General features: G+C 42.0%; 1 protein-coding gene across 2 annotated transcripts in view; it reads left to right on the top strand.

Moving 5' to 3' along the window:
• ADAMTS17 (ADAM metallopeptidase with thrombospondin type 1 motif 17) overlaps positions 1–21,236 on the top strand; it is a 184,053-nt gene that overhangs the window by 40,489 nt on the left and 122,328 nt on the right. The gene's annotated exons all lie outside the window — the stretch shown is intronic.

Consider the following 21,236-nt stretch of genomic DNA (forward strand, 5'->3'; position numbering starts at 1 on the left):
AAACTTAAGTATTTCTAATTCTTTGGAGTGGATGTAGAGTTTGATAATTGGAGATTAAGAAACTCACTTAAACCAAGAATTTTCTACGTAATGAGTGTATTTCCCATTGTAAGAACCTGTGTAACAGTCCCAGATCAACCTGTCACTTGGACATCAGGGAAGAATACCTCATTGTAGGAAAGCCAAGTTAAGTTGTCTTTTCTGCCTCCTACTTCTACTTCCTAACTGCATTTAATCTTGTCCAAACCCTGCACACACAGGATCCTTACATTCCACACCCAGAAAGACTGTTGTTTGTTTATTTACCTCAGGTAGCTGTAACCTTCACTGTGTCTGCTCTCCCTTATCCTACATTCTGTGTAAACTTGGAATGGATCCTAATTTTTCATCTGATCTTACACTCCAGTGTTCAGAGAGACACACAGACCAGGGGCTGCTATGTTGACAGCAGTGAGTAATGAAGAGCATGGGGAGAAAATGCCTTCAGCGGGAGCTCTGAACCTGCCTACAGAAGTCTTGTCTCAAAATGCAGATGGTTCCCTCTCTGTGTTGTGGAGAATGATCAGATGAAAGGGGAAATACAGAACTGAAACATACATACATTTTCTTTTCAAGCATGAGCAAGGACTGGTCTCTATGTCTAAGTTTTCTTTCCAGTCAGAATGTCTCACAATGCATTTACTCTGTGTCCAATGGAAAACACACTTCCACAGAGGAAGGTTTTTAATACTGTGTACCTGCATCTGGAGATGGCTGTGGTAAAATGCAATAAAAGAGAAGCTGATGGAAGACACATGCTGACTAAGGTCAGAGCTCTTTCCATTTTTAAAGACGGCATTGCTGAAGATCTTTATTCAGGGAATTATATTACCATAGACAGCATGACTAAGGAAATATTTTTATGACTTCTTTTCTGTTCTTACAATACCCAAGCACTCTCTTGTGCTGTGACTTGCTGCAGGCTGTGGCTGCATTGAAGAAAGTGGAAGATCAGAGCAATAAAGATTAAACTCATTGGTTACTCTTTCCAGCATAGGTCTTCCAAGATATTTAGAAGGTGAATGTTCCTGGGACAAACCCAGTCTGGCTTCTTTGCTCTCTTCAGTCCTGCTTTTCTTTCTTTCTCCCCTGATAGTTTCATTATGTGGCAGCATAGCACTAGCTTATTCACTTACGCATTTTCTATGCTGCACTGGTTCTGTTGTCTGAATGCAGAGGCAGTCCTCACCCCCGAGTACAGATGAAATCCTCAATCATATGATACCATCTTTTCTTAAATGCTATTGAAATAAGTAAATCTTGATTTACAACATCAGTTTTCAAGCATTAATGCCTGTACCCAAATCAGTGAGTCACTACTAACAGTGGTTTCAGGCTGTCTAGAATTTATTCCCTTATCTCAATGTTGTACATACAGTCAGCATATCTCTGAAAGTTTTCTTTAAAACCACAAAACAAGTAACTCTTCTGGTAGGGCTGCAATCTGAATGAAGTCTGCCCAAGTGATACCACACTCTGATACCTCATTGAGAAATATTTCTTATGCTTAGTACCTGGAAGTAGAGCCTGAAGAAGATAACCCATTCCTCTGGTCATCAGCTTGCTAGGAAGCGATATAGTGATGGAAGATGGAATTGGATTTTGATAGATTGCTATCTGTAAAACAGATACACATAATAACTCAGAAACATGACTATCCCAAACCCAGATGGTATCTGCTAATTATGGACAACATGTCTGATGCCCTGAACGTATCATATACTTGTGACTTAAGTAGAAATCATTGTTTCTGCCTTCTGTGGATGGATATAGCAGTGTATTAGCTTCATTCCCCCTTCTCTGCCAAAGGTATTGTATTGGTAATATCACTATATGGTTTTTCTTTACTGATGAAAGTTAGCCCACATGTGAACCATTCATATTACAGATGTTGGACCAGAAGGGAATTTGGCCTTGTGTTATTTGCATATGTGTCACAGCGGAGGAATAATAAGTTAAGGAATGTACTTCTATGGCATGCAACTGGTTTGGGAAAGTGGTTAGCATTGGCAGTACTGAATTTTAACTGTGTGAGAGATTGTCCAGTTTTCCTGCTTAGTCAAAATAGGGGAAAGTAGGTGTCAGTTGTAGAGAAGTAGCTTTTGAATAACCACTATTCCATGACTTGCGTATATATATATATGTAGGTTACGTAGGTAGCTATGTAGCATGGTATTTACTTGGGCTTAATGTGAGTGCAACAATCAAAGTAGGCTTATGAAATATTTCAGCCATGTCTGTTGTTGCCAGGTTCCTTTTCCTCACTCCAGCTCCCAGATAGTCTCCTCCAGATTTTCAAGACTGCCTGTAAATGCAAGAAGCTTGTCCAAAGAGTGACATTGCATCTGGTCTCAGTGGTGGTGCTGGAGTAACAGCACTCCCCAAAGTTACCTAGAACAGCAACTTGCTTTCATTTCTTGCCTTATACTTTGCTTTTATATGTGAACATGGTCTCAACAGACACATATATGTTTTTTATACCTGCTTATGGATGAAGTTAGGCATTGCAATGTTGTACACTGCCATCCTGTAAAGGAAGAAACATCTTTCTGGTGAGCAGGCACTCTCCTAAACTAGGAGACTGAGGCTACTGCTCTATATAAGGTAGAGAATCTGGACTCTAGACTCCTGACTTCTATTCCCAACTCTGGCGTTGACTCATTGTGTGACATTTGGCAAGTTCACATTCTGAAAGCTTCTGTGTACCTCTGAAATGAGGATTTCGAATGCACAGGTACAAGAGATTGCATGGCTTAAGAAATTCTCATCTAAGGCAGTGTGGTGTCATTGAGTATACAATACAATAGGAGTCCAGAATCTAATGTTGCTTAGGTTTAAGAGACCATAAAGAATCTATGAGATGATGTGTACTGAAATAAGAGGACTTGGAGTGCTGTAGGTAACGAGGTTTTTAGTGACAGTGCCTTGATTTTTTTTTGTTATGGTGTGAGAAACATGGAAGCAAAACTTTCCTTGGTGGAAGTATTGAGGCCCAGCTGTTGTTCGGAAGTGGGATTATGAAGTTTGAATGGCTTAAGAGGTGTTCACTTGTGCACAAAGAGACCCATATTGAAAAACCTGTCTGGAATCTTTGCCTGCCATGCAGACACAGAGAGAAAACAGCAGCAGGAGGTTTGTATTTATATTCTGGCAGGGGCCTCTCACTGAAACTAGTTGCTCTGGGGACTTGGTTCAAATTTTCTTGGCCTAGCTGCCAAGGTAGTGTGGAAGGTTACATAATGGCTGAAACAAGCTCAAAAATGGTGAAAATGTGTAGGTATGTCTTTGTGGGGTGATACCTTGCTGGCTGTGTCAAGAAACAGAATCATATTTGTTTAAAGGGTAGTTTGTTAATGCTCATTGCCCCACTCAGTTGTGCGAGTTAGGCCTCAGAACGGATGAATTCAAAAGGAGGTGGACAGGAGAACAATACGCCTGTGTGCAGCACAATTGTTCTTCAACAGCCTCAGTGACAGTGACAGCCCTGTCACACACCAGTCACAACGTCTGCTGCTGCTGCTTCAGACTCATCTCTCGTGATGTGACTAACCAGATCTGCCGTTTCCTGCAGAAAAAGCTTTGTTCCAATTGAGCTGCCTCTAAGCCAGCCAAATTGAGAGTTTAATGTCTAGCTATTAATATCAGGCTGCAGCTTGGAGCCTCGCACGTTGTCAGAATCCAACCTTTCTGTGACATAAGCTGATTGAGAATGCCCCTTTCGTTCAATATTTCCACTGCCAGTGCCAAATAAGCAGCTTTACGGTTAGTTAGGAATGATCCTGCATATTTCAAGGCAAAGCTTGGCCTCGATTCCTTGGTGTACATGTTACCCCAGATCCAAGCTGAAGCTTCCCTGTATTCAGCTAATAATAAAAGCAGGGGCAGTATGGAATTGGGAAATGGAAAATGAGAATGTGTCTTAAATATCCTTAAATTGCCCTGGTTAAAAATGTCTTTACCTCTGCTTCAGTCACATGTGCTTTTCTGTGGCTTGATGTCGGGGAAGAGAAAGCAGAGTATAGTGTATATACTGCAGGCAGGCAGGTTTAGTTGAAGGAACAGCTGCCTGGAGAAAACCAAGCATGAGAGTGGAGGTGATTGAGAAACATAGTTTTCCAGACTGTTTCCACAAGTGAATCAATGTTTTGTTAAAAACATTCCCATCTCCTGGCTGGCTTTAATTAAAGGGCTCAGAGATAACTTACTGAGAGTCCTGAAGATTAGAGATCTGTCGTTTTGCTCGAGTTTTCCAAACACTGATACGTAAACAGAGAAATCAGGGATTGGTTTTGTCACTGCCTGGCTGGCTGACTGCACAGAGAACATCCTTCTGTCCCAGTGTGTTCATATCTCAGTCTTTTCCTTCTTTCAGAAGTATGCAGAGGGCTATGGGTAGAAAGTGCTATTGCAGAGAGCTGCATGTTATGGTGCTTTTAGTCAGTTTCTCTCCCTTTGTAGCTACACCCACTTTCTTCTTACGGGTTTATCAAAGTGTTTCCAAATAGGCCCAGGTTTTTAGTCTGTCTCCAAGTAGTTTTCATCCTATGTAAAACAGCTGAATGAAGGACTGCACATTTTTGCTTTTCCCTTGGCTCTTTGCAAGGAGGTCACCCCACTGGTTCTTGCTGTACTGTTCACTTAAATCCCTCCCTATGTAATATTGATTGCAGTCCCCTAATAGTGTCATGACAGAGAATTAATCCCCCAAGGAAAGGGAAAAGACTAGCTGGTTTGCTGTGAATGGAAAAGAAAAGGAATTCTCACATTAAAAACATTTTCCATCGTGGTTCATGCTGAATGTTTCTGTATATTCCAGGGCGGGTTTTTATTTGATGCCAGAATAAATAGAAATACCTGCTGCTTAAAACAATTCATTAGAGGAGCAGTGCCTGGCTTTAGCAAAAGTCTTTCTGGGACTGTCCTTCAGACCAAGATGGAACACACTTTAATGCATTAAAGTAAACATAATATAGGTTAAAAGTGCCACTTAAAGGAACACTGTCAAATGGATTTGGTGGTCGTGAAAGAAAGTGACTTCACAGCATTGCAAACTTTCTGTCACTTGTGGCTGTGCAGGACAACAGAGAGTCAGGCTGCTGCCTTTAAGGGGCTGTGGTACAGGCACTGGAAGCCTTTTTCCCTTGCTCTTTGGTTGCTAGGGATTAAATGCTCAGCTGCACAACCCAGACAGTGCAGGACTGTGCTATTGGGTATTTTCATCACTACCATCTCTATCTCTCAGGCCCCACCCTACCCACAACAGCCTTCCAATTTCTTTTCACCAGCTAGCAATCTCTCCTCTTCCAAATTCCCACTGAAAACGTGTGTGCCAAGTGAGTGTAATACAAGATTGCATAAATTTTAATAGAAGTGGTGGGATGAGCACAGCCACTGAAATAACAGGGAATTCCTGCTGCTGTAACCCTTGCTCTTCCTCACTTCAGGGTCCTCTGTGTGCTTTTTGCCTTCTCTCTTGTTTCTGAGACATGGCTTCAGCCAGGCTGCTTCACATGAGGACAACTATTCAGAGATTTACAGCTAAAAATCATCACAAGGTGCTCCTTATACTGGACTTGTTCAGAGTTTTGTTAGTGATTTCAGTGGTGTCAGGATCCTGGTCCTGTTTTTACATGCAGCCCTGCTTTGAGCCTCAGTCAAAGAACTGACTGAGTTTTTTTTTCCAGAGAGACTAGTTGGCTTGGGGTACCTGAGACATCTTTGGAAAGCCTGATATCCTGAGGATAGTCCTTTGTACTTTCTGAAAATCAGTTGACATGTCTGTTAATCTGTCTATTTGAGCATTTAAAATCACTACAATATTTTCAAGTCTTGCAAAGAAGAAATAGTTTGTGAGAGCCAGAAAAGGAAACCCAGTAGAGATCACAGTGAAGCTGACTAGTCTGCTTTTGGAAAGACAAATAAAACAGAAAATACAAAGGCCATATATACATACAATCTATTCCCTTCCATCCAGTCTGTAAAGAATAAAAGCCTGGGCATGCTAATTTTAATAGACGACATAATTATTGTTAAATATGCCAATTTTTAAATTGATATATGTGAAAAAATATGTGCACTGGAGTTGGTTGAGTGAAGGGCTGATATTATTTCATGGAGACTCATTTTTTGGTTTCATTGTTACAGAAAGTAGAGCATTTGAATCTCATTTGCCTTTTGGTTTGCTTTGCAGCTCAGTAGTTTTGTTTAGGTTTGTCTTTATTCATTCCATATACTAAGGGCAGTGGTAGATTCTCAGTCTCCTTAGCTGAAAAATGGTTGTCTTTCTGGAAGAGATGCAGTAGCCAAATACAAGACAATTTGGAGTTTATATGGTCCTGTGTTGTAAGGTGTTTTTTTGTAGAAAAGAGGAAATTGACCAATCTGTTCCATTCTTAAAATTCATCAATCTGTGAGTGAATTCCTGGTTATCTCAACTTTTATTCTTCGCTCTCTGTTTTGTGTCTTGGGGGCAAGAATTACTTACATAATTAAAATAAATGAAAGAGTTTAGTGAAGGGAGGGTTAATGACAAATTCATTTGTTAATCATTGTCCCTCTTCAATATGTTTTCAGTCTCTAGCTCTGAAGTCTCACAGACCCTTAGTTGCTCTCAAGATTAACCCCCTTCCCTTGTCTTTTGGCCAAGAGTCTCTTTGGTGGTAGTTCTGAGCTCTTAGAAGCTCTTCCTCTATTTTGTTCCTTCATCTTCTCTTTGTTCAGCTGGGCCTGGACACCAAGAGGCTGCTCTCCCTGGAGAGGCCTGGACGGTCTGTCTTTCATCAGGATAACCACATGGCTTGCCCACTGAGGTCATGGAATTTCCCTACGTTTATACACTTTCTTCTTCCTAAACCTCCAGCAGCTCCTTACCAATTCTCCTCCATACATCGTTCTCCTTTTGTAGTCTCAAAATGTGTTTCAGTCACTTTTCAGTTGTCTAATCATTGCCTGTCTTAGTAGGCCCCTGTCCCACAATATAATAGGCTTCACATTGGTGGCATATGTCTGGGGCTAGCTTGTTCTCAGGAGTTTAGAGCTGAAACAGAGAGGAATAACACACTTCCTGCTCGGTACCTGGCCTTTCATTTCCTCCACCATCACGCTGCTACTGGTAACTAGTGCTCATAGATATTTAAGCTGGCTTAACTGAAATACATACATAGTCTTTGTCATCTGTAAGGCAGCATGTCCAAAGTCTTCTCATCAGCTTGCTACCATGCTTTTGTTTGTAAGATCATCTTCAATGGTCCCAAATCTTGCTTTCCTTGTGGCTCACCCAAACTCTCCAGTCAGCCTTTATGCCAGAGCTTTTGTCTTCCTTCCTGTGATTTGCCCCAAAATTGGTGAAGGACATTTAACCTTATTTTGGCTTGAAAACTTTACCTTCTCTCGTGGTTTTATCAATGATTCATGGTAATGTGTTTTGATAAATACAAGAGAACAAGTGTCTAAAATGCTGTGGAAAGGAACCATAGTATTCCTTTACCAGGCAACATACTTCTGAGTAAATATCCTTCAGGCCGTCATATCTCATTGTTGTACAAGGTGAGTGCTGATTACTATTTGAATGAAAGATCTCTTCAGAACCCTCAGTACCTCCAAAAATTGCCTTATGGTACTTCCCCATCAAGTATCTAGAACTTCAACCCAAATGCTAGCCTGATGTCAAACTGGTGTGTAACTAAGCTTCTTTCTGTTACCTTTATTAAAAGGAGTATATCATGAGAGAAAATATTTGCTATGACTTTGGTGATATTTTTCCTGATAGTCTGGCTTTTATTCTTTCATTTCAGCTCCATGTCATAACTCACTTTATGTGCTAAATCATTGTGTAGTTTGACGGGTACAGGTGCAGACATGTACTGCATTCCACTCCAGGGCCATTTATGTCTGTGTGAAATTATATAGACATGTACACAAAGCACCTGGGAATTTCAGCCTCCCAGCTTAAAGGGTAGATACCTGCATAACATCTTCCCATCTTTTTACCCCTCACCTCCCTCCCTGTGTCTGGGACTTTGACGTGTTCTTAACGTTCCTTTTCCTTTTGTGTGACAATGCAGTTCTTATGGGTTTTGGTTCACCTGAATATTCTATGCTAGAACTTCTAAATTACAGTTTTATCTCCTAGACTGTTTTCTGCCTTGATTATTTTCTGAATTGGAGATGATTTGTGGGACATTGCCCAAGAACCAAGGCTTTGCTTACGGCTAAATGCCATGTAATCACTATTTTAAGAAACCTCTGCTGTTTATCTCCGAAAGTGGTCATTGTGTTTGCAAACAGACAAGCTGAAGGCAGAAGCCTAATTGATGTCCAGCACACACTGCCAAATAACTGTCAAGAAAAGCTCTGGAACTGCTCCTCGCTACTGTGTGTGTGAAGCTGAGAAGCCTTTGAGGCAGACATGAGCCTTATATTAGGTCTGTGGACAGACCATTTCTGTCTTTTGGGGTTTGTAGTATTTCTGCTGCTATCTCTCACTTCATCCATGCAAAGAGTGACTTGCAGATTGCAGATTTTACATGCTTTCTGCACTGCTTCACACCCCAGCCCAGGATTTGTTTCTCTGGGGGATTCTCACAAGAATGAACATAAAACAAACAAAATCATCTATTCTACTTCTATAGCTCATCCTGCTCCCTCATTTCTCATTATAGTATAAGGCTGTGGAAAGAGAAATAACATTTTTCTACAGTATCAACCCTGCTGTCAATACACTATAGATTACCCATTGCTTGCTATTGTTATCTGTGCTAGAAATGCCAACTCAAGCTTCTCTGCAGCAGAAAGCAGGATTTTCTGCTCTGACACGCTTCACACCAGGTGGACAGGGAACATATGGGAGTCAAAAAACCATTTGCTCATTCTCATCAAGGAGGAGAAACTGCTTGATAGAGCTGTGCCATTAAACAATACATTGAGGGGTTCCTGCATTGTGTTTTATTTGTAAAAAAACCAATTTCTTGAGAGAAGGAAATGAATTTGCAAATAGGGCTTTTCCTCAGTAAAACTCAAAGCTCTTTACCAAAGAGATCAGGACTGTTATCCCCATTGTACTGAGTGAGGAAATGAAGCCTAGAGATGGGAAGGGACATGCCAAAGGACAGGGCTGTCTGGGGACTAAGCCACAGCTCTTGAGTCTCAGTCCAGGCCTCTCAGCTGGAGGGGATGCTACCTCTTCTCAGGCCTTCCCAGTAGAAGCTCAGCTTCTTTGGGCAGCCGCCAGTTCTTCAGGTCAGTAAAATAATGATTCAGCCCTCCAACAGGCCAGAGGTTTGTGTTTCTTCTTTTGGCTGCCTGGGACTTTATTTTTACCTCTGTTTACATGTCCCAGCCTGGTCAGTTTGATGCAAACTGCAGTCACATCTTGTTTAAGAAAGCTGACGCTTTATAATTGAGAAACCTCTGAGGTTTTTCTTCTCCTCCTGTCAGACATAGATGGCTTTTATCCAGTTGACTGCTTTACAGTGCCTTTATCCTTTGCTGGCTTGAAAACATTTCAGATAGTTTCTATTGTTTTATAGACCCTGTAGCTAAAAAACCAAGCTGTGTAAAAACATCTGTACATAGCTGTGCAATAGGCTACAGACATGTAGGGTAATAAGGCATGATTGTATTCATTGTAGCATTTGCTCCACTGGATAATCAAATAGAAGCATTCCAGTTGCACACAGGATATGTAAAAGTAAAGGAAGGAAATGAAGGACAGTTGCCTACTGAACTTTTACATTTCTTTTGTCTTGCAGCTGCCAAGACTAAATGCCATTTTGAGAGTAAGTTTTAAATAACATAAAGATGAGATTTTACTACTGATAACCAAGAAAACAGCACTGGGAAGTGTGCATAAAACTTCCCCTTACCCCTTCCCTGTCCCCAAGAAGGAAGCTTTGAGCTGCACTGATTTTTTATTCCCAACTTTGGTTAACCATTTAGTAACACTGATGAAAATCTGGCCTGTGTTTACCAGCATGCTGAAAATGCAGTAGGAAGTATGTTCCAGCTGTGATCCAGGACAAGCTCACTACATGGCTGTTAATGTTATGGCAGTTGCTGTGGGAAAGGGGATGAAACTTTGAGCTGACCCAAGAATGCGCAGACTGTGGTTTGCCATCACCTGTTAGAGAAAGGCACCTCCACATTGTTGACAAGATCACTGTTTTGCAGGGACATCCCACCTCAGAGTTACTTTAAGCATCTAAAAATACAGCCTTATTTTTAGAGGTTCTGTCCCACAGCTGAGTAATGGTTACAATGCAGCAAACTAGAAGTGATATAATGACATTGAATAGTTTCCTGACATCGAGCAGCTCAGCTGTGACTGTTTTGTGCTATAGTTGTAAATGAAAAAGTGAGCAAAGAAGCAAGTCAAGTCCCAGCTAGGCCATTAGAAGTGATATAAATGCTCAGTTGTCTGTAGTGGAAATGAATGAAAATGTTAAATGCAAACTTATCTGGATATCCTACACAGGAAAAATGTAGATAAAAACCCAACATATTTCAACATGTTCTCTTTTTAATCCTTTGTATCTGTTGGACAAAGACCTAGGAAGTTGAGAAAGAAGATGAAGCAGCTACAGAAGACTAAAATGGTATGCCATATAATTTTGCATTAACATGTTGGACTTTGAACTGGGTCAGTTCAGGGGGATGGAGGAGATACTTACACTGCAGGGATGAAAATAGCAGAGCCTTGAGTGCTTCCTCAGCCCTCCTGGGAATTTGACTATCTGGGCCAACTTAGGTAGTGACTCAGTGCTCTTAGGAAAGTGCTTCAAGAAAGCTCTATTAAGAACCTCTCTGCTCACCTTGCTTGGGTGTAGTGGGACTGCACCTTTGAGGGAAGTCACTGCCTCTAGCTGTCTTATTATGCTCCACTTCAGCTCCCCTTCCTTTTCGGAGCAGTACCTGCCTTGGCTGCTCCTGGGCAGGGAGCTCTAGAGAGAGGTGAGGCAGAAAAAAGGCAGTAATCATGTCAGCCATTCCAGCTGATTCTTTTACTCCACAGGAGACTGTGTGTAAAGATTAGAAGGTAACTTCATAATTTGCTCAGACTTGATAATTTTGGTCATCTTTTGGCCTCACCTTAGAACATCTGGTGTGGAGAAAACACTCGGCTAAGGACTGCCCTGCTGAATCAGCAAATTCACATTTCTTTGTTGAACGTCCAGAAAATCCAGACTAATTCTTTTATCTTCATTTCTTGAGAAAGTTGAAGTGGATAGAGGTGAGGAAACAGACCTTGCAGATCAAAAGAGATAAAAGAAAGCCAAGATGGTTTCTAAGAAAGGAAGGAAGATCATGGCTCCGTGACTGGTTGGAATTCTTTAAGGCTCTTCCTGCCAGAACAGAAAAGAAGAAGGAGATGCAGTGGGCTTCACATTCCTAGCTTTCTTCTAAAAGCTGATGATGGAATTGCATTGCAGAAGTTAGTGTCTGGCATTTGTGGAACATGAGAAATTAATGGTTTCAGTGGCATGAAGAAAAAAGTACTGATAAGGCCTGTTGTGTTTCTGTCAATTCAGACTTTTTAGTCAGACACTGCAAGGAATGGAGGTTGCCTCCTGGCTTCTGTCTTTAGAGAAAGGGATCAGCTGATGAGGTAAAAAAGAAGGTTTTTGCATTTTTGCACATCCTGAGGAGGGAGGAGGCATTAACATTCAACAGCACTGTCATACAGTGATAGGTTTAGATTTTGTAGGATCTTTTGGCTTTTCACCTGTCTTGCACATTGCCTGGGTTTCTAGATAGGAAATTACACCAGTCTTCACTAACCCTCTGAAAACTCAATGTGACACTTGTGATCAGTGGCTCTGATAAGCTTGGTGTTCTGTTTCCTCTGAGCAATTATTTATTTTGATGAAGTATAATGATTCTCTGGGTTGGGATATAGACTTGAGAGAAATTAGTGCTCTCTGTGTGTTTTTACTTCCTGGTTAGATCAATGCAAAAATAAGTGAATATATCAGTGTACATGCATGTGTTTGCATTTCTGTGTCCATTTACCTGAATAGTTACATCTTCCATTTCCAGAATGGGCATTATCAGAAACTGAGTCTCTAAATGCATGGCAGAGTACTTAGAGTTTCACACACCTGAATTTGATCAACTCTGCCTTGTGGAAAATACTGGGGTTTCCTTATCAAGTTCTTGCCAATTTAGGTAGGAAGGTGAAGGTGACTGCAGGAGATGGTGAAACTTTAGCCTAATTCTCATGGGGGGGGGGGGGGGGGTGTATTTTTATATATGTATATATGAAACTGCCCTTTCAGTTCCTATAATTTGGACACCAGGGTTCTACAGGATCCACTTTTAAATTCCAAGCTCAGAATCCTGTAATCTGCCAGGTGTTTGTCTGAATTAGTTGGAGTCTTTCTACCTTTTAGATCAGCTGATAGAAATATGTTGAGCTTCTTATTGGTTTCTTAAAAAAAGACATCCTAGACCCAACCCCTTAAATACCTTTCTCCTTCTGTATTCTTTCAGCTTGATTTGTAGAAAGATAAGGATTTCTGTGTTTGCTTAGCTTGGAATTGGCTTTGTATTTCCACTTTAGTTAGTGGTCACGAGCAGTCAGCAGGTTGGAGATACTTGTTGTTTTTGTGTAGTTATGTCATACTTTTTTTTCGAGTAGGCTGATCTGTTTGCATGAAGGCTCTGCCTGACCGTAATTAGGCTGCTGGGTACACATTAGTGTTCTGCTGAGGATCTACTTGTTGGTTTTAATAATGTCATCCATCAAGCTCTAGCATATACAGCAATATTTGTGCTGTAGTAGACAGAGTAAACACTGCAGTTTTTTATATGCAAACTGTCCAGCAAGTTAGGAAACTGTGTGGATGTTTTTATTTATTGGCAGGTTAAACTGATGCTCTGAGTCTGTCAGTCCAATCAGACTTTGTTGGTCTTGAAATGAGAGAAAAATAAAAGATTGAAGTTACATTTCTATGTAGAATTGATATTTTATCTCTTAAGAAACCTGTAGACTCTATCTTCTGTGCCCTAGTTTATCTGCCTTTCTAGCTAGATCTGTTGATCAGAGAGAAAGTACTGTCTCTACCTTGGCCTTGTCAGGGTCCAAGTATGCGTGAAATTCCTGACTACTTCTTTCTGCTCCCATGTCTTGAATCCTGATCCACTCTGGGGAAGTTCTGGTCTTCCTTCTAAACCCTTTGACTTCTTACAAGTGTCTATTGACTTGGGTTTCAGAAAAGCAGCATTGTTCACTGCCCTGGATAGTTTTCTCTGCGATTCTTGCCTGACTTTTTGTATCTGGACACGTACTTCAGCAGCATCTGAAGTGGAGATGGTTTCCTAAACCTGGGCCTCAGAGCCTGAAACATGAAAATAGTGCTCAGGACTACTGAAGTCTTTGTTGTTTTCTTTCAGAGATATCAGTTACCTCATGAGAAGTAACTCAAGTACATTTCAGTTTTGTAACTCTTTCTATGTCTCACTCCCTTCTTCCATAATGTTCTCTGGTTTGCCCCAGATTTCTTTCTATGTGCTTATCTGTCTAACTTGGATCTTCCCGTTTCCCTTCTCCCTATGTGGAGCAAAGTGAGGAGAAGAGGTTCTTGGCACAGCCCTCTTTCCTGTTTGCTTTCACTGCACTATCTGCCTGAAAATGAGGAATAGTGAAGGATGTGATGACCTCAGCTCAGAGCAGAGGTCTTGGATTCTGAGAGTGTTTAGTCCTTTGTATGATGGGCTTGTGGAGTTTGTTCAGTGCAGAGGTGCGTTTGCTGTGACTGTCAAATCCTTGAGATTTTCTTGTCTGAATGCCACGTTTTAAAGTGATAACTTTTGACTGAGTATCTCGGAACAATCCCTCCTTTTGAGTTTTATCCGTCCTGCTTGTTGCATTTTTGAACATGGTAGTAGTCTGTATTTGTTCAATGAACTGGCATATTCACAGAGATGCAAAGTACCCACTGATGCACCAGTGTCTGTGAGCCACAACATGGACACTGAAATAAACACAGGTTGTCAGCTTTACATTGAAGTAAAAACGACAAAGACCAGCCTTCTGGGGGTGAGAACTGATTAAAAGAGTTAAGTCAGGAGAGGGCTTAATGCTCCTTCTCCAAAGCCAGTAGATGTATTCATGTTGATTTTAGGAAGCTGTTGATTAAGCCCATGATGATTGTGATAGCTGGTACAATTAAATCAGATGTAATACCTATTTGACTGCCATGAATGACATGAAACTGCTTATGGTGTCATCAATCAGGTGGCTTTGCTGGGAAATACATCTCATTGCAAGGCAGCTGACAGGAGGCCAGTGGCCACCAAAGCAGGCTAGTACAAAAATACCCTATCTGCATAGCTGGAAAGTACAGCTGTTACCATTGCAAATTCTCTCCATGAGCTGCTTACTGAGTGGGGCTTGACAGCTGAGAAAAACCCTACAAACAATGGTGCAGACTCAGCATGTAGTTTTCAGTCAGGGACATATAGATTTGATTCAGAGCTGGAAATGTCCCCCAGACAGCATGCAAGTATACAGGAGCCTCTGCACTTCTCAGGGGTGTCTTATTTAGAAGCACAGGATACTTTAACACAAAGACCAAGGGTAAGAACATGAACATACGTGCATAAAAATGTCCCACTGGCTTCTGCAGAATACTGTGACAGTGAGTTTCTTTAGTGCTGCCTCCAGGTGCAGTCGTCCTGTGAGCCTCACCTCATGTGCTGTCATTTCTGAATTCAGACTACAAAGGCCTCAGGACTGGGACTGTGTCTTGACTTGTGTCTGTGAGGCACCAGGGACTCTTCTGGCTGCTGTCAGTCGTCGCAAGGCTCAGCAGCATTCATCCAAATTTGTGTTTTCTTTCACAGGAGTTTGAGTTTGAACATGACAGATTTATTTTTATGAAGTGTGAGAAAAGCTCATGCTGGTCTTTTCCTTAGTGAAAATTTCTCTCTAGCTTACATGACTTTAAAGGTGACATTTTATTTTTGAGTAATTTAGGGCAAGAGGTACTAAAGAAAGTAAATTCAGGACATAGGAAAAACATTTCCAGCTATGTTACCTCTGAAATTAGCCATTACTTCTCTTTGGTAAGACTAATGCTGTGATATGTTTACATAAAGTACCACACGGGTCCTTCCTTTCCTGTGGGGCTGCACTCAGAATGGACAGCTCTGTTTGGGAACCCAGAGGAGGGCCCTTTAGTTTAATAGTCATTTGAATCTGATTTGGTGAATATGTGTATGCAACACATGTGCTTATGTCTGTCTAGTCCAATGACAGTCTGTCCCTAATAGCTTTTTAACCCATTGGCCAATTTGAGTCAAACTTGAGGATATAGATCTCAGAAATATGAGGCTTTTGGAAGTTTTCTGAAGACTAGAAAACTGAGTAGAGGAGAAAGCCTTCTCTCTTTTGTTGCTGCCACTGAGGGAGAGATTGCATCACCCACATTTACATCAGAAACCCCGAGGGGAAGTGCAAATGTGTAGGAAATCAAGCCATTGATTTTGCAGTGAGTTTAGGGTGTCTGGTTTTTGTTGTCCCCATCCTATCATGCCCAACAGAAACAAATGCACCGACTGGTACTATGTGAGGAGAAAAGCAGAGTCATGTCACTGCTTTAGTCTCCTCTTTTCACTCTACAGCAGAGGTGGCAGCCAGCGCTGAGGTGTTAGGAACCAGCTTCATTCTCTTGCATGATACAAGCTCTTCAACCTGACTTCAGACTTCAGGAGAGTGGCTCAACCCTATTATTAACATTATCAGGCCCAAACCCCAGGTTTGTCAGTTTTCTCAAGTCAGGCAGGCTGCGAGGTGAAAGCAGCACTCAGCAAAGAATTAAAACAGAAGGGCTGAGTGCTAAATAAGTTTATCAGTGCGTGTGTTGCCTGGCAGCTTGACAAAGTGAAGGCAGGAGCTTAGACAGCCCGCAAAGTCAGGATGTAGGAGCTGTAATTGAGAAGTATCACAGAAGCAATTTGGAAAAGCATCTGTTCGAAGTTTGATTACTGTGACTCATCCATTCTGCTGGCCTGCTCTGCTAGTCGCCTTAGCTGCTCTTATTTTGCCAAGAGAACAGCTTGACACGCACACAGCGCAGAAAAATGAAATACCCTGTAAATATCGCCCTGTTTCAAAAGTATAGATCCATTCACTTGCTTGAGTGTAACAATTGCTTAGTCATTCTTTTAAGAACATGGAAAGAATTTAATTGAGAGCTGTGGAGGAATGCCATTCATCAGCAGCACAGGTGTTCAGCCATCTCCAAAACCATCCCCGGTCAGCAGACTGCGCTGAAACGCTCCACACACTGGCACATTGTTCCTGAGCCGTTGCTGAGTGGTGGGTAAGGATTGCTCATGAACCCACCCCCAGCCAACAGCAGGGCAGGCTGGTAGGTAATGGCTCAGTAAAGCTCTTGAGACTGTTAAAAGAATCTTTTCATGTATTTGAATAGTTTCCTGAGTTTCTTGGTGTTTGCAGTTATGAGAGAAACTGGAACCGACTGCTGGGCCCTGTCTGTTAGCTCTTAAAGCAGATGCTGTTTGATACAGAGATTCCAAATATTTTTTCTGATTTATTGCCAAGTCTGACCTTGTCTCTTCATTCTGGAAGGGAGATACTGAGGAATTTGAAGGCTCCAGGATCCCTGCTGCTAAATTCCATGTTCCTCTTTGTTCAGCAGTCTCATTAAAACCTCTGATTTGATCTTTTTCTTCATTCCCCTTTATTCTTTCTGAACACAGGCCCTCTGAAGCAGATGGTTCAGATGAGTTGCAGGGACAAACTGACAAATTAAGAACTGGAAGTCACAGAACTGATCTGAAAAAGCAAAATGAAAATAGCCTCAAAGCTGGTTTTGGAACGCCACAGAGTTTACAAAGCTGCAGCTATTGCAGGCAACACCAAGGTTGTTTTTTCATTTTGTGGAAGAACCTTCAGATGGGAACCCATCCTGAGAACAAGATGAGTGTTAGCACACAGAGGCATGTGTCAGAGAGGTGAGCATGGGCCACAGTAGCCCTTGAGCACTTTCCTTTCTGGTGGCAGAGGTCCTGTGTTTGTTCTTTTCTTCTCCTGAGTTATTTCTTTCCTGAAAGATGCAGCTTAGGGAGCCCTGAAGCCATTCTTGAATTCAGGCCTATTCCACCAAATAAGACAGGTCAAAATGAATATTTTGAGAAGGGTGAGACTCCTGAAGGCTCTTTAGAGAAGGAACAGGTGGAGCTCTTTCCTCTTGTCAAGTCATCCAGTAGGTGAGAGATGTGAATTCATTTCTGTCCTCTGTGTCTCTGCTTCAGCCATCGAAAGGAAAGATAGTTATTCACACAGCTCCACAAATCCTGACTCCAGTGCTGAGTCCTCCTGCCTTGGTAGGCTGCCTGTCTTTTGCATACTATCCACTATATGCATGCATGTGAGGAGGGAAGATCCTGTTGAATTCCAGAAGGGTTCAGCAGATTCATCTCTGCAGTGCAATCTGCATCCACTTAACAAATTGAGGCCAACCGAAGTCATTCAAATCCAAATGCCTTTGAGCTCCAGGCAGAGGTGACTTTCAAGGGCTCAAATCCAAATCCTGATTTACAGTTTGGTTCACAGTTGTTGGTGATGTTTTCTTTGAGTTCACAGTCATATCTTCCTGTGGTCTTTTCAAAAGCATCAGACCTCTCCTGACTTCTGCTGGATCTGATTCCTGTTTGGTGTAAGATACCCTTGAACAACCTTGCCCCTGTGCCTGTCTGTCTTTCAGCAGCTTGTATCTCAATGATTTCCATTGTTTCTATACCAGTTCTAACATCTGTCCTTTCCTTACGCTAAGTGCAGGGGTTTTTTTGTCCACACAAAGTCACAGGCCTCCCTGCCTGAATGCTATCTTTATCAAGCCTTTTTGCAGTTCAGCTTCTACCTTCCCTCAAGTGAATCCATGGTGCCAGAGACATGTGAGCCAGGGCTGGAGATCCATTTTTCTCCAGTAGTAAGTACACACGGAAGGTCTCAGAGGATTCATCTTCCCTTCTGATCTTATCTCCTGCCCTCCTTGACCCCTGCCTCTCGAAAAAGTGACTCCCTGCTGCTTACAAGATGAAAGTCACGTTTCCTGAAGACTTCTGGAAAACCCATATTATCTCTGTTTGCTGCATTTCTGTCCCTCTCTCATTCTCTGATCTCTTCCCGTCTGTTTTTTTCTCCCTTGTTGCTGAATTTGAATTGTACCAGGCTTCTGTGCACTTCCCAGCATTATGTTGACTGAGCCAGTCCAGCAGTCCCTCCCAAACTGGAGTCCTTTTTTCAGATCCACCTAGATAGCTCTTCTCCTGCCTTTCTTCTCAACAGGAGAACAGCTGTTCTAATATATATCCTCCTTTAAGTCATCAAGCCCATGTATTTTTGTGTGTGCACAAGCATGGGGACTTCCAGCACTGTGCAACGATGCCTATAAACAGATGGGGTATTAGCTGCCAGGATTTGGGAATCTACATGTGGGAATGGTGGTTTGATTTGGACAAAATACCCCAAACTTCATTTTTTAAAGTAGAGAAACAGGAATGCAGAAAGGAACTGTGGTTTTGCCTGTTTGAGGTCTGCATTCAGCAGCAGCCAGGGGCTCCTGTTGCTGGGGGAGAAGCTCTCTGGAATGTGGCTGTTAGCATATCAAAGTAAAGTAAACATGTAGATGATACCCTGCTTCCTCTGCTCCAGTTAATTAAGCCACTCCTCGTGTCATGTTAGATGGAGAGGATTTATTAATGTGCTGTCATCTAGGGAAGCAATGGTTTGCTGAAAGGAGGAGCCATGTTAATGGCATAGAGGATGTCATGCTTAACAAAGAGCAGATGTCAAATAAACAGGGTAGTTTTTTTATCTCCTTTGCTGCAGTCTTAGATCCCAGTGCTTTATCGTAAAAGCTTAGAAAATTAGGGCTAGAAAGAACTTCAGGTGGTCTTTTAATGCATTCCCTTGCTCCAGGGCAAGATCAGTGATACCTGTGTTACTCCTGACGGATGGATATCTGCTCTGATGATAACCAGTAGACTTGTTTCCAGCTTTCTTTGAATTGCTGTGAATGCTATACCTCTCCTCAGGTGTGGTCAGTGTGGTGAAGATTGATGCTGGTGATGACAAATCCTCATTGAATGGCATTGGAAAGGAATGTGATTCTCAAAGATGCCCATGCCAAACCTTTGAGGGTTTCTGAAGGTTGTCTGCTCTTTGCTGGCACAATGCAGTGTTAACAGCCTGTCTGGCATGGTTTTGCAGGCCTTGGTTAAAGCCTCTTCTATGCCAGAAAGGTGTTGGAACACCTGTCAGATTTCTTCATCTTACTGTATTTGGTATCTTAAGTGACTTTTTACCTGGGTATTGCTAAAGTCATGAGTAGTCATGATCTCTAGGGCTTTTCAACTGTCTGGGCAGCCCCTTATGCACTGGGAGAGGCTCTGCTTAAATCAGTGAATTAGCACAGTATAAATCCAGTGCAAGTAGTATTAGGAAAGGCTCTTGACGTCTTGGGGAATGTCTCTGTGTAGTCAGGTTAGTAAAGGAGCAGATAAATGATTCATCCATTAGACTTACAAAACAACAGGAAGGTTCTGAGGATAAAAGCCCTGCACAAAGACTGAAAACCAAAGATGAGTTGGTCATGTCAATTGCTGTCCTGCAGGGTAATTAAACAAAGAGAGAAAGAAGGTAGAGCTTAAAGAAGTCCTTTTGCTAATGATTTGCAGGATCTTGCCTTCTTTTCAGGTGTACAGACATGAAGAGAGTCTAGCCTTACAAGGGTCTTTGTACCAGGAAGGTATAGAGCAGGGAAACCTGCATAGACAAACCCAGGTGAGATGTCATCTGATCTGTTTGAGAACAGGGGCAGCATATTCCTGCACAGAGTTCAGTGTGGGCTGAAAGAATCAACTGAAGTTCTGTTGAGCATAAGTGGTGCCATGGCTAAGATTTGGCTGTATCTGCATGAATTGTAGTCATTTCACAAAGACTATGGCACACGGTTGAATCTGTCTCTTGCAATTAGTGAAATGTTACCCAGGGCCATTTGCTAGACCTTTGAGCACAGTATTTCAGTACCAAGTATCTTTAAGTATTCCCAGTAGTCAGAAAATTATCCCCTATAAAAGGTATCATGTGTTTAATTCATTTATGTTAATAGGACCTTGTCTTCGGAGGAGTATTACAATATGAGCTTGAGAAACATCCCAGCTAGTATTGTGAGTAAGGGAGAGATCTTATTTGTTAGTCTTTCAGGCTGTGTGTAATGAAAGCACTTTCTGAATCTCCCTTGATTTTGTGTTTCAACTGTTTATTTTTCTTGCTGGGCTTTTGGGATTCTGACAGCAGTTGTGTATACTGGAAGTGACAGTGTTTTCAGAGTTCCAAGGCAGAGGAGATTTTATTGGGCACTACACCACAGCAGTTGGTCCCATCAGGGAGGTGTCCAGCCACAGAGCACACCAAGTTCTGGGAAAGCTTGCTGCATCTCTGCAGGTCACGCTGGTTTGGAGGCAAAGAACAGAGATTTAGAGAGGTCATGTGGAAGTTCAGGATAAGGTAGATTCTCCAAAGTACGAGGAGGATTCTGTGGTAATGGGCACATTTGCAACAAGTTGGTTAGGTACAGAAAGTCAGTGTGTGATGTTTGTTTTCAGCAGGAGTGGTGACTTCTTGTGTGCTCTTACCAGTTATTTGAATGCTGTGTCCAAGCTTGCTTCTCTGTAAAGTTGGTGCAGTATTTGCCAGTTTCTCAGTGAGGCAGAGAGGAATACATATAGGAGCTTGGATACCAGTTTGAAAACCTTGTGTGAAAACAACTGTGTGCTCTAGGGTTGGAGGAGTGAACTTTGTGTACCCTTACTAGAGGTTTTGTGGGGTTCCCAGGAATCCAGATCATCTTCTGCCTGCAGAAATGGTGTGAGCTTACCAATGCTCAAATAAATCAGTTGTGGAAACTACTTCCACTGCTTTCCTCCTCTAGCTAAAAGCAGGGGAGGTCATATACTAAATACACCTGCCTGGATAATGCTCTAGCTTAAAATCTGTAACATTACAAGCTCCTTTTGAAGTCTGACTATTCCTTTATCTGTGTGGAGGGCTGTATTTGCATTGATGTTATGTTGTCTTGTTTCCTCAAGATGGTTTAACCATCTCCCACCCTGGAGGGAATTTAAGCCCTCAGCAGGGCGTGGGTGTTCTGCCACTCAAGGTCAAGTGA

This window comes from Colius striatus, chromosome 7 (assembly GCF_028858725.1).
Source record: "Colius striatus isolate bColStr4 chromosome 7, bColStr4.1.hap1, whole genome shotgun sequence".
Lineage (NCBI taxonomy): Eukaryota > Metazoa > Chordata > Aves > Coliiformes > Coliidae > Colius > Colius striatus.